Source organism: Canis aureus, chromosome X, assembly GCF_053574225.1.
Source record: "Canis aureus isolate CA01 chromosome X, VMU_Caureus_v.1.0, whole genome shotgun sequence".
NCBI lineage: Eukaryota > Metazoa > Chordata > Mammalia > Carnivora > Canidae > Canis > Canis aureus.
In genome coordinates, this window is record NC_135649.1 from 77,950,826 (window position 1) to 77,967,372 (window position 16,547).

The 16,547-nt window shown below is 41.8% G+C and overlaps 1 pseudogene; it reads right to left on the reverse strand.

The window, feature by feature from the left end:
- Positions 1-10,838: 10,838 nt before the first annotated feature.
- On the reverse strand, positions 10,839-13,445 carry LOC144309155 (PEST proteolytic signal-containing nuclear protein pseudogene; annotated as a pseudogene).
- Between the last annotated feature and the right edge of the window lie 3,102 nt (positions 13,446-16,547).

Sequence of the window (16,547 nt, forward strand, 5' to 3'; positions counted from 1 at the left end):
CTGATTGCAGAATAAGTGGCTCCATTCTAGAAGCCCTGGGTAGGGTGACAGTAAGCCAGGTATAATGAGTATTTACTGCTATTTTTGGTTACTGACTCCTTTTCTGTGTTTGGTAATCCCCTGGCTTATGAGGCAGACCTCATCTGCCACATCAGAAGCTGAAAAAACCACCTCCTCACTTGCCTAGCCTCCTTTGCAGCTAAGGCTTGGGCACATGACCAGGCTACAGTCATTAGATCAACTTATCCTAGACTTATACTCTGGAGTTAAGCATAAGGAAGCAGAGGCTACATGGAACCCACTTTTGCTGATGGGTGATTGCAGCTTGCAGCGGCTGCCTCTGATTTCCAGAGGCAATGGAAGAGTTGGTGAGGTGGGAACTGCAAATGATGGCATCAGTTTCCAGTGGCCGTCATGAGCAGTATCTCCTCTGGAAAAATTCTGAGGTGTGATTCTAGGTATCATTCCTAGCTATGTTGTCTCTGCATCTGGTTTTCCTGCTCTCACAGACTCTGTGAACTATCTAATAACTGATTAACAAATTTCTTTGTACTTTAACCGGCCAGAGTTTATTTCTGTTGCTTATAGCTAAGAAACATTTGGAGTTCTAGTCCTAGCTCTGCCATTGACTCGCTTCATCTTGCAAAATAGGTCATGCACACTCTCCTGGCCTCTGTCTTATCCTCTGTTAATGGTAGTATTGCCGAACTGTACACTCTACCCAACTTACATAGAAGATAGAGGGAATTGTGACTGTTATGACAGCAGTAGTCGTTTGCTACTATGAAAAAACAGCTACATGCATGGAGATCACCTTCAGAGATCATCACTGTGCTGTCATTTTGCACCATGGTTGCTAAGAAGCTCAAGCTTTTGGGCTGTGTTGGAGTAGCTTTCTCCAGTATGGGTCTTCTGATAATTACTACTTCATCATTACTGGACACTTATTCCTTTGACCTGGTCTACTGTGCTTATTATAGCTAAACCACTTGTTCTAATGTAGTGACATGTTGCTGGTCTATCCAGCATTCATTTTGCCTCTCACACAATGTGTAGCAGCCATGTAGTTGGTTGGTGGCTGACTCAGATGTTGCCTCCAAGAGTGGGCCCGGGTTTGGTCTAAGCCCGTTAGCACAACCCTATATCCCAGGACACAGTAACTGATTTGATAGTGGGCATGTACTCAAGTTACACAGTGAAACGCAGGACTTCCCGTCAGTGTTTGTTGCTGCTGGCAGTCACACTGTGATTAGGGGAGCCAAGCTTAGGATAGAGCGACTGTGGAAGGCAGTGAAGTGATAGAGAGAAATTGAATGTTACCTTGGCGACATCATTGAGCAGTGGAACTGGTTCTGAAACCCACCATACTTTTGAAATATTTTAGTTACAGGAGCCAATAAAATCCCTTTATGAAAATAGTTTGAGTAGGATTTTCTATTACTTGCAACCAAAATTATTCTAACAGAGATCTATGCATGAAATCTCAAGACTTTTGGAGAAAGAAGTGAGATTAATTAATGAATAAATGTTTTTGGAGGCCAACAGACACCTTAGACTAATGTAGGTTCCCCTACCTCTTCTCCTAGGTTCTCACATCTTAGGAAATGGCTCCCTCATTCACCCAGTCTCTGTGTATCCAAGCGTTTATGTGTCTTAAGGTCTATGTGTCTTACTATGCCCCACAATTTCTTTCATATATCGATTTCTCTTTATGCCTGTGAATGAGTGCATTAGTGTCTGTGTGTCTTCAGTATCTGTGTATCATGTGCCAGCATGTTGGCCGTGTATCTCAGTTCAGTATTTCTGTGTGCCTCAGTGTCTTTATCCCTGTCTGTGTGCCCTAGTGTTTTTTGACTAGCTCAATATCTGTGAAAAGAGTGTCTGTAGGTCCCAGGGTCTGTATCCCCATATCTGTAGGTTCCAGTGTCTATGTGTTCTCCTGTCTGTGCATGTCCCAATGACTGTATGTTCCAGTGTCTGTGTCAATGTCTGTATGTTCCAGTGTTTGTGCATTCCAGGGACTGTGTGTTTTAAAGTAAGCCATGTTGCAGTGTGTTTATGTGTTTCACTGTTTTGTGTGCTTTAGTGTCTGTACTCCAGGTTCTGTGTGTTTGAGTCAGCGTATCTTAGTGTCTGCACATTTCAGTGACTATGTCCCTGTGTCAGCATGATGTAGTATGCCTGAGTTTCAGTGTTTACGTGTGCCTCAGGTACTATATCCTAGTGTCTGTATGTCCTAGTGTTTATGTGTCCCAGAATTTGTAGGTTTAAGTGGTTGCAACCAGTGTTTGTACGTCCTATGGTCTATATGTTTTCTGGTGCCTGTGCCTCCCAGTTTCTTTTCTTTCTTCTTTTGAAGATTTTATTTATTCATTCATGAGAGACACACACACAAAGAGAGAGAGACAGAGACAGAGAGAGAGACAGAGAGAGAGAGAGACAGAGAGCTGGGGGCAGAGACATAGGCAGACGGAGAAGCAGGCTCCCTGCAGGGAGCCCGATGCGGAACTCGATCCCAGGACCCCGGGATCACGCCCTGAGCCGAAGGCAGACACTGAACCGCTGAGCCATCCAGGTGTCCCTGTGCCTCCCAGTTTCTGAGAACCCCAGTGTTTATGTGTTCCGTTACCTACTCATTGCAACGTCTGTGTGGGTCAGCGTCTGTGTGTATGTCAGTGTCTGTATGTCACCGTCGTCGTCTGTCTCAGTCTGTGTGCCTGTTTCCCTGTGATTGAATGTCCCAGGGACTGTATTCCTCAGTGTCTCTACATCCAAATGTCTATGTGTCTCAGGGGCTGTGTCCCAGTGTTTGTATGCCCCAAGTATCTGTGCATCTCAGTGTTTAGGTATCCTAGTGTCTGTGAACCTCAATGTCTAGAAATCCCAACTTCTGCCTCTACCCCTGACTGTGCTTCAGTGTCTGTGTCAAAATGACTGTCTGTCACAGTGTCTGTATATCTCCCAGTATCTGCAGATCAATAGTTTCTCTCTACTCTAATGTCTGGGTGTCCCCAGTATCTGTTTATGTCCTAATGACTCTATGCTGTAGTGTCTGTGTGTCTTGGTGTCTGTACATGTTCCAGTATGTGTGTTCCTCACTTTCTATCTGTGCCAGTTTGTGTAGCTTGACCATTTGCGTGTTGCATGTGTCTATTAGTTTCAGTGTTCCCATGCACCTCAGTATCTGTAGCCCAGTGTCTGTGTATCACAATGTCTGTTTTTTTTTTTCACAATGTCTGCTTGACCCAGTGTCTGTATGGCCCTGTTCTGTGTAGTCCCATGGTTGTATGGTCACTGCCACTGTAAGCCTCTATAACCGTGTGTCCCAAGGGTGTGTCCCGGCTTCAGTGTGTCCCAATGCCACTGAACCTCAGTGTATGTATATTCCAGTGTTTGCTTGTTCCACTATTTGTTTTTTTTTAATTTTTATTTATTTATGATAGTCACAGAGAGAGAGAGAGAGAGAGAGAGAGAGAGGCAGAGACATAGGCAGAGGGAGAAGCAGGCTCCATGCACCGAGAGCCCGATGTGGGATTCGATCCCGGGTCTCCAGGATCGCGCCCTGGGCCAAAGGCAGGCGCTAAACCGCTGCGCCACCCAGGGATCCCTTGTTCCACTATTTGTGAGTCAAAGTGTCTGTGTGTCACAGTGTTTTTATATGCCCTTGTGTCTGTGGGCCCCAATGCCTGTATCCTTTCGTCTGTGTGTTCCAGTATCAGCATGCTGCTTACTGTGTGTCTCTGAGTTTCAGGTTTTGTGTGCTTCAGTCTTCGTACCCCAGGTTCCTTGTGTCTCAAGGGTGTGTGTATCCCAGTGTGTATGTCAATCTCAGGTTCTATGTGTCCCTCTGTGTATGCCAGTGTCTGTATGTACCAGGACCTGCGTGGCAGTGTCTGGTCCCATTGACTCTGTGTGCCAGCATCCCTGTGTGTTCTGACACCTATTCTAGTATCTGTGTGCTTGTGTTTTAAGTGTTTGTGTGTATACCTGTGTCTGTGTGTGTGTGAGTTAGTGGTTGCCCATATTTCCTAATGGCTGTGTGCATCTTAATATTTATATGAGCGAGTGTCTAACTGTGTTCCAGTGTCTGCATATTTCAGTGTCCCAAGGATTCTATGTCCCACTGTCTCTGTGCTCTGGTGTCTGTGATTTCCACTGTATATTGTGGTACAGTATCTGCATGTCCTTGAACTCCTGTAACCCTGTGAGTTTCTGTGTTCATTTCTTTATGTGTCCCTGTGTTGTACATCCTATTAGTCTCTGTTTCAGTGTCTGTATATCGCCATCTCTGAGTGTCCCTGATTCTCTGCCTGTATTCTGTGGCTTCTATTTCTTGTCTCTGTGTGTCCCTCATGACTGTGTTTCAGTGTCTAGTCATCCTTGTCCTTGAAGGTACTTGAATTTCTGCATATCCAGAGGCTCTGCAGTCTGTGTCTGCCTGTCTCTGTGGGCCGATAGGTCTCTGCGTCTCGGTGTCTGGGGATCCAACAAGTCTCTGTGTTTGAGTGTTTGTGCATCCCTTTTTTCTGTGCATCCCTGATTCTTCACATGTCCTTGAATCTTTGCCTATTCCTGAGTCTTGATGTGCCCTTGAGTCATTGTGCATCCCTGAGTCTGCATGTCCCTAAATCTTTATATGTCTCTGAGCCTTAGCATATGAACTAGTGTCTGTTGCATGTCTGTGTCTGGGTGCCCGTGAGCTTCTATGCTCCAGTGTCTGTGTGTTTTTTATCTCCGTGCATCCATCCCCAAGTCCTTGCATATCCTAGAACCTCTGTGATCCACTGGAAGTGTGTCTCAGGGTCTCTGTATTCCTGTATCTGGGTGTCTCTGAGCCTCTGTGTTGCAGTGTCTGTGCTCATGAATCATGTGCAAATGCCTCCTTCCATGTACCTTTTGTTGGTGAGTCTCTGAGTCTGTGCATCTCTGGCACTTTGCTCTCCATGTCTGTGATTTGGCATTTACTGTAATTCTCCATTTACTTTCCCCAGTTTTTGCCAATGTCTCCGTATCTGTTTCTTGATGTTGCTGTGACAGTGTCTTAAGTTGTTTTGTGACTCAATACCTCTCTTTCTCAGTCCCTGCCTCATTTTCTCTGGGTCCCCCTGGCTGTGTTCTTGTTTCTATGCATCTAGTTTCCAGGGTGCCTCTCTGCATCTGTTTCTCTTACCTTCTCGCTCTGACCCTGCTTTTGTTTTGATCATACTCACCATCTCTGTGTTCCTGTCTCGCTGCTTGTGTCTGGTGTCTGATCGATGTCTTTTTATTTTTTTGAAGTTTTCACTTAAATTCCACTTTGTTAGCACACCGTGTAGTATTACTATCAGGTGTACAATATAGTGATTCAACACTTCCATCCAACGCCAGTGCTCATCACAAGTGCACTCCTTAATCCCCATCACCTATATAACCCCCCACCCCACACTCCCTTCTGCTAATCATCAGTTTGTTTTATTTTTTTAAAAAAATAGGATTTTATTTATTTATTCATGAGAGACACACACACAGAGAGACAGAGAGGCAGAGACACAGGCAGAGGGAGAAGCAGGCTCCCTGCAGGGAGCCCGATGTGGGACTCGATCCCCAGACCCCGGGATCACGCCCTGAGCCGAAGGCAGACGCTCAACCACTGAGCCACCCAGGGGTCCCCATCAGTTTGTTTTCTACAGTTAAGAGTCTGCTTATTGGTTTTCCTCTCTCCCTCTTTTTTCTCTCTTTTGTTCCTTTGGTTTGTTTCTTAAATTCCACATGAGTGCAATCATATGGTATCTGTCTTTCTCTGACTAATTTCACTTAGCATAACGTTCGGTTGCTCCATCCATGTCATTGCAAATGACAAGATTTCATTCCTCTTGATGGCTGAGGGATATATGGGTATATATACCCCACATCTTCTTCCTCCACTCCTCAGTTGATGGGAACTTAGGCTGTTTCCATAAGCTGGCTATTATAGATAATGCTGCTTTATATATGTTGGGGTGGAAATATCCCTTCAAATTAGTATTTTTGTATTCCTTGAGTAAAGACCTAGTAGTGCACTTGATGGATCACAGGGTAGTTCTATTTTTAACTTTTTGAGGAAACTCCACACTGTTTTCTGGAGTGGTTGCACCAGTTAGCATTCCCACCAACAGTTTAAGAGGGTTCCACTTTCACTGCATCCTCACCGACGCCTGTTGTTTCCTGTGTTCTTAATTTTAGCCATTCTGACAGGTGTGAGGTGGTAGCTCATTGTGGTTTTCACTTGCATTTCCCTGATGATGAGTGATGTTGAGCATCTTTTCACGTGTCTGTTAGCCATCTGGATGTCTTCTTTGGAAAAGCGTCCATTCATGTCTTCTGCCCAATTTTTAAACTGGATTGTTTGCTTTCTGAGTGTGGAGATTTGTAAGTTCTTTATACATTTTAGATACTAATGCTTTATCTGATGTGCCATTTGCAAATATCTTCTCCCACTCTGAAGGTTGCCTTTTAGTTTTGTTGGTTGTTTCCTTCGCTGTACAAAGTGTTTTATCTCGATGAAGTCCCAATAGTTTATTTGTGCTTTTGTTTCCCTTGCCTTGGGAGACATATCTAGCAGGAAGTTGCTGTGGCCAATGTCAAGGAGGTTACTGCCTGTGTTCTCCTCTAGGATTTTGATGGATTCCTGTCTCACATTTAGGTCTTTCATCCATTTTGAGTAGTGTAAGAAAATGGTCCAGTTCCAGTCTTTTGCATGTTGCTGTCCAGGTTTTCCAACACCATTTATTGAAGAGACTGTCTTTTTCCCATTGGATATTCTTTGTTGCTTTGTTGAAGATTGGTTGACCATGTAGTTGTGGAAACGTTTCTGGGTTTTTTATTCAGTTCTATTGATCGATGTGTCTGTTTTTGTGCCAGTACTATACTGTCTTGATCACTACAGCTCTGTAATATAGCTTGAACTCCATCCTTGTAATGCCTCCAGGTTTGCTTTTTCTTTTTCAAGATTGCTTTGGCTATTTGGGATCCTTTGTGGTTCCATACAAATTTTAGGATTGTTTGTTCTAGCCCTGTGAAAAATGCTCTTGGTATTTTGACAGGGATTGCATTAAATTTGTGGGTTGCTTTGGGTAGTATGGACATTTTAACAATATGTGTTCTTCCAATGCACGAGCATTGACTGTCTTTCCATTTCTCTGTGTCCTCTTCAATTGCTGTTAACAGTGCTTTACAGTTTTCAGAGTGGGGGGGGGGACCTTCACCTCTTCTGTTAGGCTTATCACTAGGTATCTTATGCTTTTGGGTGCAATTGTAAATGAATTCCTTGAATTCTCTCTCTGTTGCTTCATTATTGGTGTATAGCAATGCACCAGATTTCTGTATACTAATTTTGTGTCCTGTGACTTTACTGAATTCATACATCAGTTCAACCAATTGTTGTGGGGGAGTCTTTTGGGTTTTTGGTATTAGAGTATCATGTCTTCTGTGAATAGCAAAAGTTTTACTTCTTTCTTGATGATTTGGATGCCTTTTATTTCCTTTTGTTGTCTGATTGCTGTGGCTAGGACTTCCAATGCTATGTTAAAGAACAGTGGTGAGAGTGGGTATCCCTGTCTTGTTCCTGACTGAAGAAGAAAAGATCTCAGTTTTTGCCCATTGAGAATGATATTAGCTGTGGGTTTTTAATATATGATCTTGATTATGTTGAGGTATGTTCCATCTATCCCTACTCAGCTGATGGTTTTTATGATGAATGGACATTCTACTTTATCAGATGCTTTCTATGCATCTATTGAGAGGATCATATGGTTCTTATACCTTCCTTTTTGATGTGGTGCATCATGTTGATTGATTTGTGAATATTGAACCACTCTTGCAGCCCAGGAATAAATCCCACTCGATCATGGTGAATGATTCTTTCAGTGTACTCTGGGATGTGACTTGCTAATATTTTCTTGAGAATTGTGGCATCCATGTTCATTACGGACATTGGCCTGTAGTTCTCTATTTTGCTGGGGTCTTTGTCTGGTCGTGGGATCAGGGTAGTGCTGGTCCCATAGAATGAATTTGGAGGTATTCTTTCCATTTCTATCTTTTGGAATAGTTGAAGAAGAATAGATATTAACTCTTCACGTTTGATAGAATTCCCCTATGAAGCTATCTGGCCCTGGATATTTGGCTGTTGGGAGATTTTTTTGTTACTGACTGATGCAATTGCTTTGCTGGGTATCAGCCTGTTCAAGCTTTCTATTCCTTCCTGTTTCAATTTTGGTAGTTTATATGTTTCTAGGAATTTATCCATTAAGAAATGTCCAGGTTGTCCAGTTTGTTGTCATATTGTATTTCATAATATCCTCTTTTACTTCTTTGTATTTCTGTGGTGTTGGTTCTCATTTCTCCTCTCTCATTTGTGATTTTATTTATTTGGGTCCTTTCTATTTTCTTCTTAAAAGTATGGCTAGAGGGTTATCAATTCTACTGACTTTTTCAATGAGCCAGCTCCAGGTTTCATTGATCTCTTCTACTGTTTCTTTAGTTTCTATAGCATTGTTTCTGCACTAACCTAAATAATACTTCCCTTCTTCTGCTGGCTTTAGGCTTCATTTTTTTGTTCTTTCTCCAGCTCCTTTAGGTGTAAGTTTAGGTTGTTTATTTGAGATTTTTCTTGCCTTTTAAGGTAGGCCTGTATTGCCATATACTTTCCTCTGAGGACCACTCTTGCTGCATCCCAAAGGTTTTGAACTGTCGTGTTTTCACTTTCATTTGTTTTCCATGTATTTTTAAAATTTCTTCTTTAATTTCCTGGTTGGCCCATTCTCTGGTTAGGAGCATGCTGCTTATCCTCCACCTATTTGTGGTCGTTCCAAATGTTTTCTTTTGCTCAACTTCAAGTTTCATAGTTTTGTGGTCAGAAAAGATGCATGGTATGATCTTGATCGTTTTGTACTTGTTGAGGCTTGATTTGTGACCCAATATGTGAACTATTCTGGAGAATACTCTGTGTGTGCTCCAAAAGGTATGTATTCTGCTGCTTTGGGATGAAATGTCCTGAACATATCTATTAAGCCCATCTGGTCCAGGGTGTCATTCAAAGCCATTGTTTCCTGCTTAGATGATCTGTCCATTGCTGTAACTGGGGTGTTAAGGTCCCTTACTATTATTATATTATCATCAATGAGTTTCTTTATGTTTGTTATTAATTGATTTATATATTTGGGTGCTCCCAAGTTGGGGGCATCAATATTTACAGTTGTTAGATCTTCTTGATGGATAGTCCCTCTACTATGATACAGCTCCCTTCTTTTTTTTTTTTTTTTTTTTTTGAGTTTGCCAAATTTATTGGTATTTTAGTAAAGACATTCATCTCAGTCGTTTCTCTCCCATCTTGACCTTAGGTTAATATTTCATTTGAGTCAAGAAAAGATTATGTAGGAAAGGGATATTATTTTAACATAAACAGTAAAATGGACAACGTGGAAAGTTTGCCTACATTAAAGCAAGTTAAATTCATGTATATTGATATAATTAAATAATGTAAGAACTAACAGTTCTATATACATTTCCATTGTTTTACTTGGGGCTTACTCTAAACTTAAATGCAAATGAACAAAGTGTTAGGAGTATATACAGGCTGCTTCTCTGGAGTTATTACCTATTAAAAGAGCTCAGCGAGTAGTTACCACCAATAAAATAGTCTGAAGCTGCCTCCAAATTAAGCATTGCAGGAGTTTTCAAAGAAACCATTATACTCTGTTTCTTTTATCTGGGACTATGCTTTTAAAGATGTGTTTTAACTGTCACATTAAAAAATAATCCATATACAAAAATTCTTTAAAAAATCCTACAATACATAGATCTAACAACGTATATGTGGTCAAAGAATCCATAAAATGTTTAAAGATGCATTTTCTTTTTTATCTCCAGTACCTAAAATGTGCTTTTGAGAGGCCATTGGTTAATATGTATACACTTCAAATGAACTGTTATTACTGTACTAAAATAAGAATTGTTGCATTAAGTTCAAATCAAATTCACTTTCACAAGTTAGTAACTTTTTTTTAATTTATTTTTTATTGGTGTTCAATTTACTAACATACAGAATAACCCCCAGTGCCCGTCACCCATTCACTCCCACCCCCCGCCCTCCTCCCCTTCTACCACCCCTAGTTCGTTTCCCAGAGTTAGCAGTCTTTACGTTATGTCTCCCTTTCTGATATTTCTCACACATTTCTTCTCCCTTCCCTTATATTCCCTTTCACTATTATTTATATTCCCCAAATGAATGAGAACATATAATGTTTGTCCTTCTCCGACTGACTTACTTCACTCAGCATAATTGCACCCAAAAGCATAAGATACCTAGGAATAAACCTAACCAAAGATGTAAAGGATCTATACCCTCAAAACTATAGAACACTTCTGAAAGAAATTGAGGAAGACACAAGTTAGTAACTTAAAGTAAGCTTTAACAAAGTTACAGAAAGTGCATCTTTCTCATTTTCATCTTCATACAATGTTGCTTTTTTGGTGTTTCTACCTTTTAAAAATTAAAAACAGCCAAATATTTAAGTATTATGTACATTTAAATTTTTGGTGGTGGTTTGTATTTTAAAAGAAACAGCTTTCTTATGATTTGCCTCAAGATCTGGTGGAAATGCTTACAGGAACTAGCTAATAACAAAAACCAAGAGAAGGACATTCAAAATACTGATTTACTTTGGCAGCAAATGGTCTTTGAAGACTAATGAAGGTAGACAAGACCCGTTAAAGTGAAGTGGGCTATCTCAAATACACAACAATTTACATAGAAGTTCTTAAAATTTTTTTAAAAATATTTTATTTATTTATGAGAGACACAGGGGGAGAGAGAGAGAGAGGCAGAGACACAGGCAGAGGGAGAAGCAGGCCCCAAGCAGCGAGCCCGACGTGGGACCCGATCCAGAGTCTCCAGGATCAGGCCCTGGGCCCAAGGCGGCGCTAAACCACTGAGCCATCCAGGGTGCCCCTTAAAATTTTTTTTTTAAAGCGCTAAGCATCTGTACCAACCAATAGCAATGCAATACCTAGTTTATGACGACTTGAAACAAAACAAATGCCCATTAGGAAAAAGAAAAGCTGTATTTTATCTAACATACTTTCAGTCAATAGTCCAGGAACATTTTCCTCCCAATACGATACTCCCTCTCTATAAGGCTGTTCCTGGGAGCCAGACACTTTAGGTTAATAAGGGAGTTAAGACTAATTGCTTGCAGTTTAATAGACAATAACTTTTTGCGTCCCTCTTAATGTGCTAATAGTTGTGTCTAAAACAACATGCAATTCTTAGAAAGGTACCATTTCTGGGTTTTTTATTATCTGTAACCTTTGGAAACTAATCACATGAAACTACAAAATTAGCAGATGTCTTGAAATCTGTATATAAAACATAAATTACCTCTAATTTCAAACTCTTATTAGTGTACCACTCAATCTTTAAAAAACAAAACAAAACAAAACAAAAAGGCGGCTCCAAAGATAGTCTTATACCATTCTTTTAAAAAGGAAACTGTTCCTTTTAACTTTGCACCCACCCCACACCCCAATTTCAAAACACATCACTTAATTGTCTTGGTCATGGACATTTCCAAGATGAGATTTTATATTTTGCTCCCATAGCTTCTGGTTATCAGAAAAACCATGCTTTCCTTTATTGAAGGAGTTTGGTCCTGCTGATGTTGGTATATCCCTTCCAATATTCTTCATCGCATCTTTGCTTCTGGAGGCATTTCCTCTGGTTCACTATCTTTGTCTTCGTTAAAAGCTGCTGCTACTGAAAGGGTTTTTGGAGCAAGCGTTGGAACAGTTTCTTTAGGCTTACTTGATCCAAGTTTGATGGATCTGGCTGAGGCTTTCTTTGTCGTCTACCTATGGCAAATCCAAACTTGGAGATCTTTGTAGGCTTTGTTGGGAGGTCTGCAGCTTCTTCTTTAGCTGATCGCTTCTCAGTGCTGCGACTGGAACTTTCCCCTCCATTACTGGAAGAAAGTCTTAGTTTTCACAGGTTTTTCTGCTTCTTCTTCAGGTCCTCCCGCGGCTCCAGCTCGTTGCGGTTTCTCCGGCTTCTCCTCTCCCGCCTTCCCGTCCGCCATTTTCCCCGCCGCGGCCTCCTCTGCAGCCATGCCAAGCTATAGCGCCCTTCTTTATCTCTTATTACAGGCTTTGGTTTAAAATCTAGTTTTTCTGATGTAAGTATTGCTACTCCGGCTTTCTTTTGATGTCCATTTGCATGATAAATGTTTCTCCATCCCCTCACTTTCAATCTGAAGGTGTCTTTAAGTCTAAAAAGGAGTCCCTTGCAGGCAGCATATAGATGGGTCTTGTTGTTGTTGTTGTTGTTGTTGTTGTTGTTGTTTTTAATACATTCTGGCATCCTATGTCTTTTGATTGGAGCATTTTGTCCATTTGCATTCAGAGTGGTTATTCATAGATATGTATTTAGTGCCATTTTATTGCTTGTTTGGTCATTATTTCTAGATTTTCTCTGTTCCTTTCTTGTCTTTGTCACTTTTGGTCTTCCCTTCCCAATCAAAGAGCACCGTTTAATATTTCTTGTAGGGCTGCTGTAGTGGTCACAATCTCCTTTAGTTTTTGTTTGTCTGGGAAACTCTTTACCTCTCCTTCTATTCTGAATGATAGCCTTGCTGAATAGAGAATTCTTGGCTGCAGACTTTTGCCATTCATCACGTTGAGCATATCATGCCACTCACTCCCTTCTGACCTGCCAAGATTCTGTGGAGAGATCTACTGCTAGCTGTATGGATCTTCCCTGGTGAGTTATGGATTTCTTTTGTCTTGCTGCCTTTCGGATTTTTTTCTTTATCACCATATTTTGCAAACTGTTCTGCAATATTGTCTTGGTGTTGGCCTGCTTTTGTTGATTTTGTTACGAGTTCTCTGTGCCTCCTGGAACTAGATGTCTGTTTCATTCCCCAGACTAGGAAATTTTTCAGCTATTATTTTCCTCAAATAAACCTTCTGCCCCATTTTCTCTCTTCTTTTTCTTCTGGGACTTTTATGAAATGAATGTTATTACGCTTGATGGACTCACTGGGTTCCCTCAGTCTACTCTTGTGGTCCAAAATTTTTCTTTCTCTCTTTTGTTCAGCTCTATTATTTTCCATAATTCCCATCTTTGATATCACTTATTCATTCCTCTGCCTCTTCCATCCTTGTGGTCATAACACCCAGTCGGTTTTGAATCTTAGTTACTGCATTTTTCATTTTGGTCTGATTGGTGTTTAGCTCCTGTACGTCTGCAGTAAGGGTCTCCCTGATGTCTTCCAAGCTTTTCTCAAGCCCAGTTAGTATCCTTATGATTGTTGCTTTAAATATTGGATCAGGTATATTCTGTATATCTGTTTCGATTAGATCCCTGGCCATGATCTTTTCTTGTTCTCTTTTGGGATGAATTCCTCCATCCTGGCATTTTGTCTAGGTCTCTGGCTTCTTCTGTGTTAGAAAAGCCTGCTCGGCAGCCTGAGTGGCTCAGCGGTTTAGCGCCGCTTTTGGCCCAGGGTGTGATCCTGGAGACCCAGGATCAAGTCCCACATGGCTACATGGAGCCTGCTTCTCCCTCTGCCTGTGTCTCTGCCTCTGTGTGTGTGTGTCTCTCTGTCTCTCATGAATAAATAAATAAAATCTTTAAAAAAAAGAGAGAGAGAGAGAAAAGCCTGTTATGTTTCCTGCTCCTGCAAGTAATGGTTTTATGAAGAAGAGTTTGTATAATGTCCAGGGCCCGGTGCTTCAGGAAGTGTCTCTGGTGTGTGCTATGTGCCCTCTGGTGTTGCGTTTTGTCTGTTCTATCCCTCAGGCCAGTCATCTGCAGAGGTTCTCCTTGCTTATAGTGGGGAGTGTTTGGACCTTGGCCAGAATGTGGCCAGTTTTAACTAGTTGTGCTCCAGTCTGCTTGTTAAAAGGGACCTGGCACTCTTTCCACTAGAACTGAAGCCTTGTGGAACTCTGTGGTCAGTAGACATCCTGTGTGCAGGGGTTTCTGCTGGTCTTCTGGGGAAGTGGCCCACTAATCCCATCCTGAAGCACACTTGCCCAAGAGCAGCATTAATACCAGCAGAGCACAGGGAGACAGGACTTGGTATAAGCAGGTCAGGCAGCCAGTGTTGGCACTGTGGTGTTTACTGAAGTTAGTTTATGCTGAGGGGCAGGGCAGAGAAATGGCACCAGACAGCTCCTTTGTCCGCAGGGACAGGTGTCCACGAGTCCGTTTTTACTGTTCTCAGGGAAGCACTTTCGACGGAGCAAATAATCTCCACTCAAGCACCAGGATTTTTTTCAGATCACTGTTTTCACACTGTCTGTCTCTGGGTTGCTTGTTTGCCTGGAGCAGTGCAGTGCACCTTGGGCTCTATCTCAGCCACCCCTGCCAATTTTTAAAATTCCAAACGTCAGGGACCTGGTGTGGCGGGGGCCTGTGCTGGTCCTTGGGACAGGGTATCACAGTGCTGGGAACGATGCAGGTGTGACTCAGAAGGGCAGCCATGCCAGAACACAGGGGCATGGGTTTGGAGCAAAGCAGGCTAAACAGCCAGTGTCCGGGTTTGCCACCCTCAGCAGATATGTCTGCACCTATGTTGAGGGGCAAGGGAGGGAAGTGGCGCCTGCCAGTTCTTTTGTCCCCAGAGAGACAATGCCACCTCTCACAGACGCACTCCATAAAGTATGAACGGTCTCTCTCCCCATGCACCTGGGATGGTCCTCAGATCCCGCAGTCCCGCAGTCTTTCCCGCGTTGCTGGCCTGTTTTGTCTCTGGGAGTAAGGGCAATGTCTTCAGGCCTCTATCCCAGCAAAGCCCAGGGACCTCTAAAACTCCAGTGTTTGCGTCCTGCTGGTTGCAATTACTCACAAAAATCAGCCTCGCTGGTTTTCTAAGCCAATGGCTTTGGAGCAGTCTTCTCCTCACATGTATCCCTATGCATTCCACTCCCTCTTGCCTTTCCCTACAACCAGGGCACCCTCCACCCCTCTGCAGCTCCCATGATCCCTTTCTCCCCCAAACCACATCTCTGCACTTCCTACCTTCCTCATTGTGGCCTCTTCTCTCCCTCTAGTGGTGCAGTTTGTTCTATTAGTCCTCAGGTTGATTTCTTGGGTATTCAGAATGATTTGATAGTTACCTGTGCTCCAAGGATGCTGCCATCTTAGCACTCCCATCAATGTCTTATAGTTTACAGGGAACAGGTTTTTTAGCTCTTTGGTTAGGTTTATTCCTAGATATCTTATGTTTTTTTTTTTTTTTTTTCTGTAAGTGTGAATGGGATCCATACCTTCGTTTCTCTTTCTGCTGCTTCATTATTGGCATATAGAAGTGCAACAGAGTTCTGTATGTTGATTCTGTAGCCTGTGACTTTGGGGAATTCGTGCATCAGTTCTAGCAATTTTTTGATGGTGTCTTTCAGGTTTTCTATATTGAGTATCATGTCATCTGCAGATAGTGAAAGTTTTACTTCCTCCCTGCTGATTTGGTTACTTTTTATTTCTTTTTGTTGTCTGATTGCTGTGGCTAGGGCTTCCAAAACTCTGTTAAGAAGCAGTGGTGAGAGTGGACATCCCTGTCTTGTTCCTGACATAAAGGAAGAGCTCTCAGTTTTTGCCCATTGAGGATGACAGTGGCTGCGGGTTTTTCGTGTTTGGCCTTCATTATGTTATGTTCCCTCTACCCTAGTTTGTTGAGGGTTTTTATAATGAATGGATGCCCTACTTTGTCAAATGCTTTTTCTGCCTCTGTTGAGAGGATCATATGGCTCTTTTCTTTTATTAATGTGGTGTATCACATTGATTGATTTGCAAATATCAAAGTATACTGATGGCCTAGGAATAAGTCCCAGTTGATCGTGGAGAAAGATTCTTTTTAATGTATTGTTGGATTAGGTTTGCTAGTATTTTCTTAAGAATTTGTTGCATGCGTGTTCATCAGGGATATTGGCCTGTAGTTTTCTCTCTGTCTCTCTCTGTCTCTTTTGCTGGAGTCTTTGTCTGGTTTTGATATCAGGGTAGTGCTGGTTTCATACAATTAAGTTGGAAGTTTTCCTTCCTTTTATATTTTTTTGGAATCATTTGAGAAAACTAGGTATTAAGTCTTCTCTAAATGTTTGGTAGAATTCCCCTGTGAAGCTGTGTGGCCCTGGACTGTTGTTTGTTGGGAGATTTTTTTTTATTACTGCTTCAATTTCTTTGCTGGTAATCAGTATGTTCAAGTTTTCTGTTCCTTCCTGTTTCATTTTTGGCAGATTATATGTTTCTAGGAATTTATCCATTTTTTCCAGGTCGTTGGCATATTGTTTTCCATAATATTCTCTTGTAATTGTCCATATTTCTATGGTGTTGGTTGTTATCGCTCCTCTCTCATTTGTGATCTTATTTATTTGGGTCCTTTCTCATTTCTGTTTTATAAGTCTAGATAGTGGTTTATCAATTTTATTCTTTTTTTTTTTTTTTTTCAAAGAACCAGCTTCTGGTTTCATTGACCTGTTCTGTTCCATTGTTTTTGGGTTTTTTTAGTTTCCATATCATTTATTTCTGCTCTAACCTT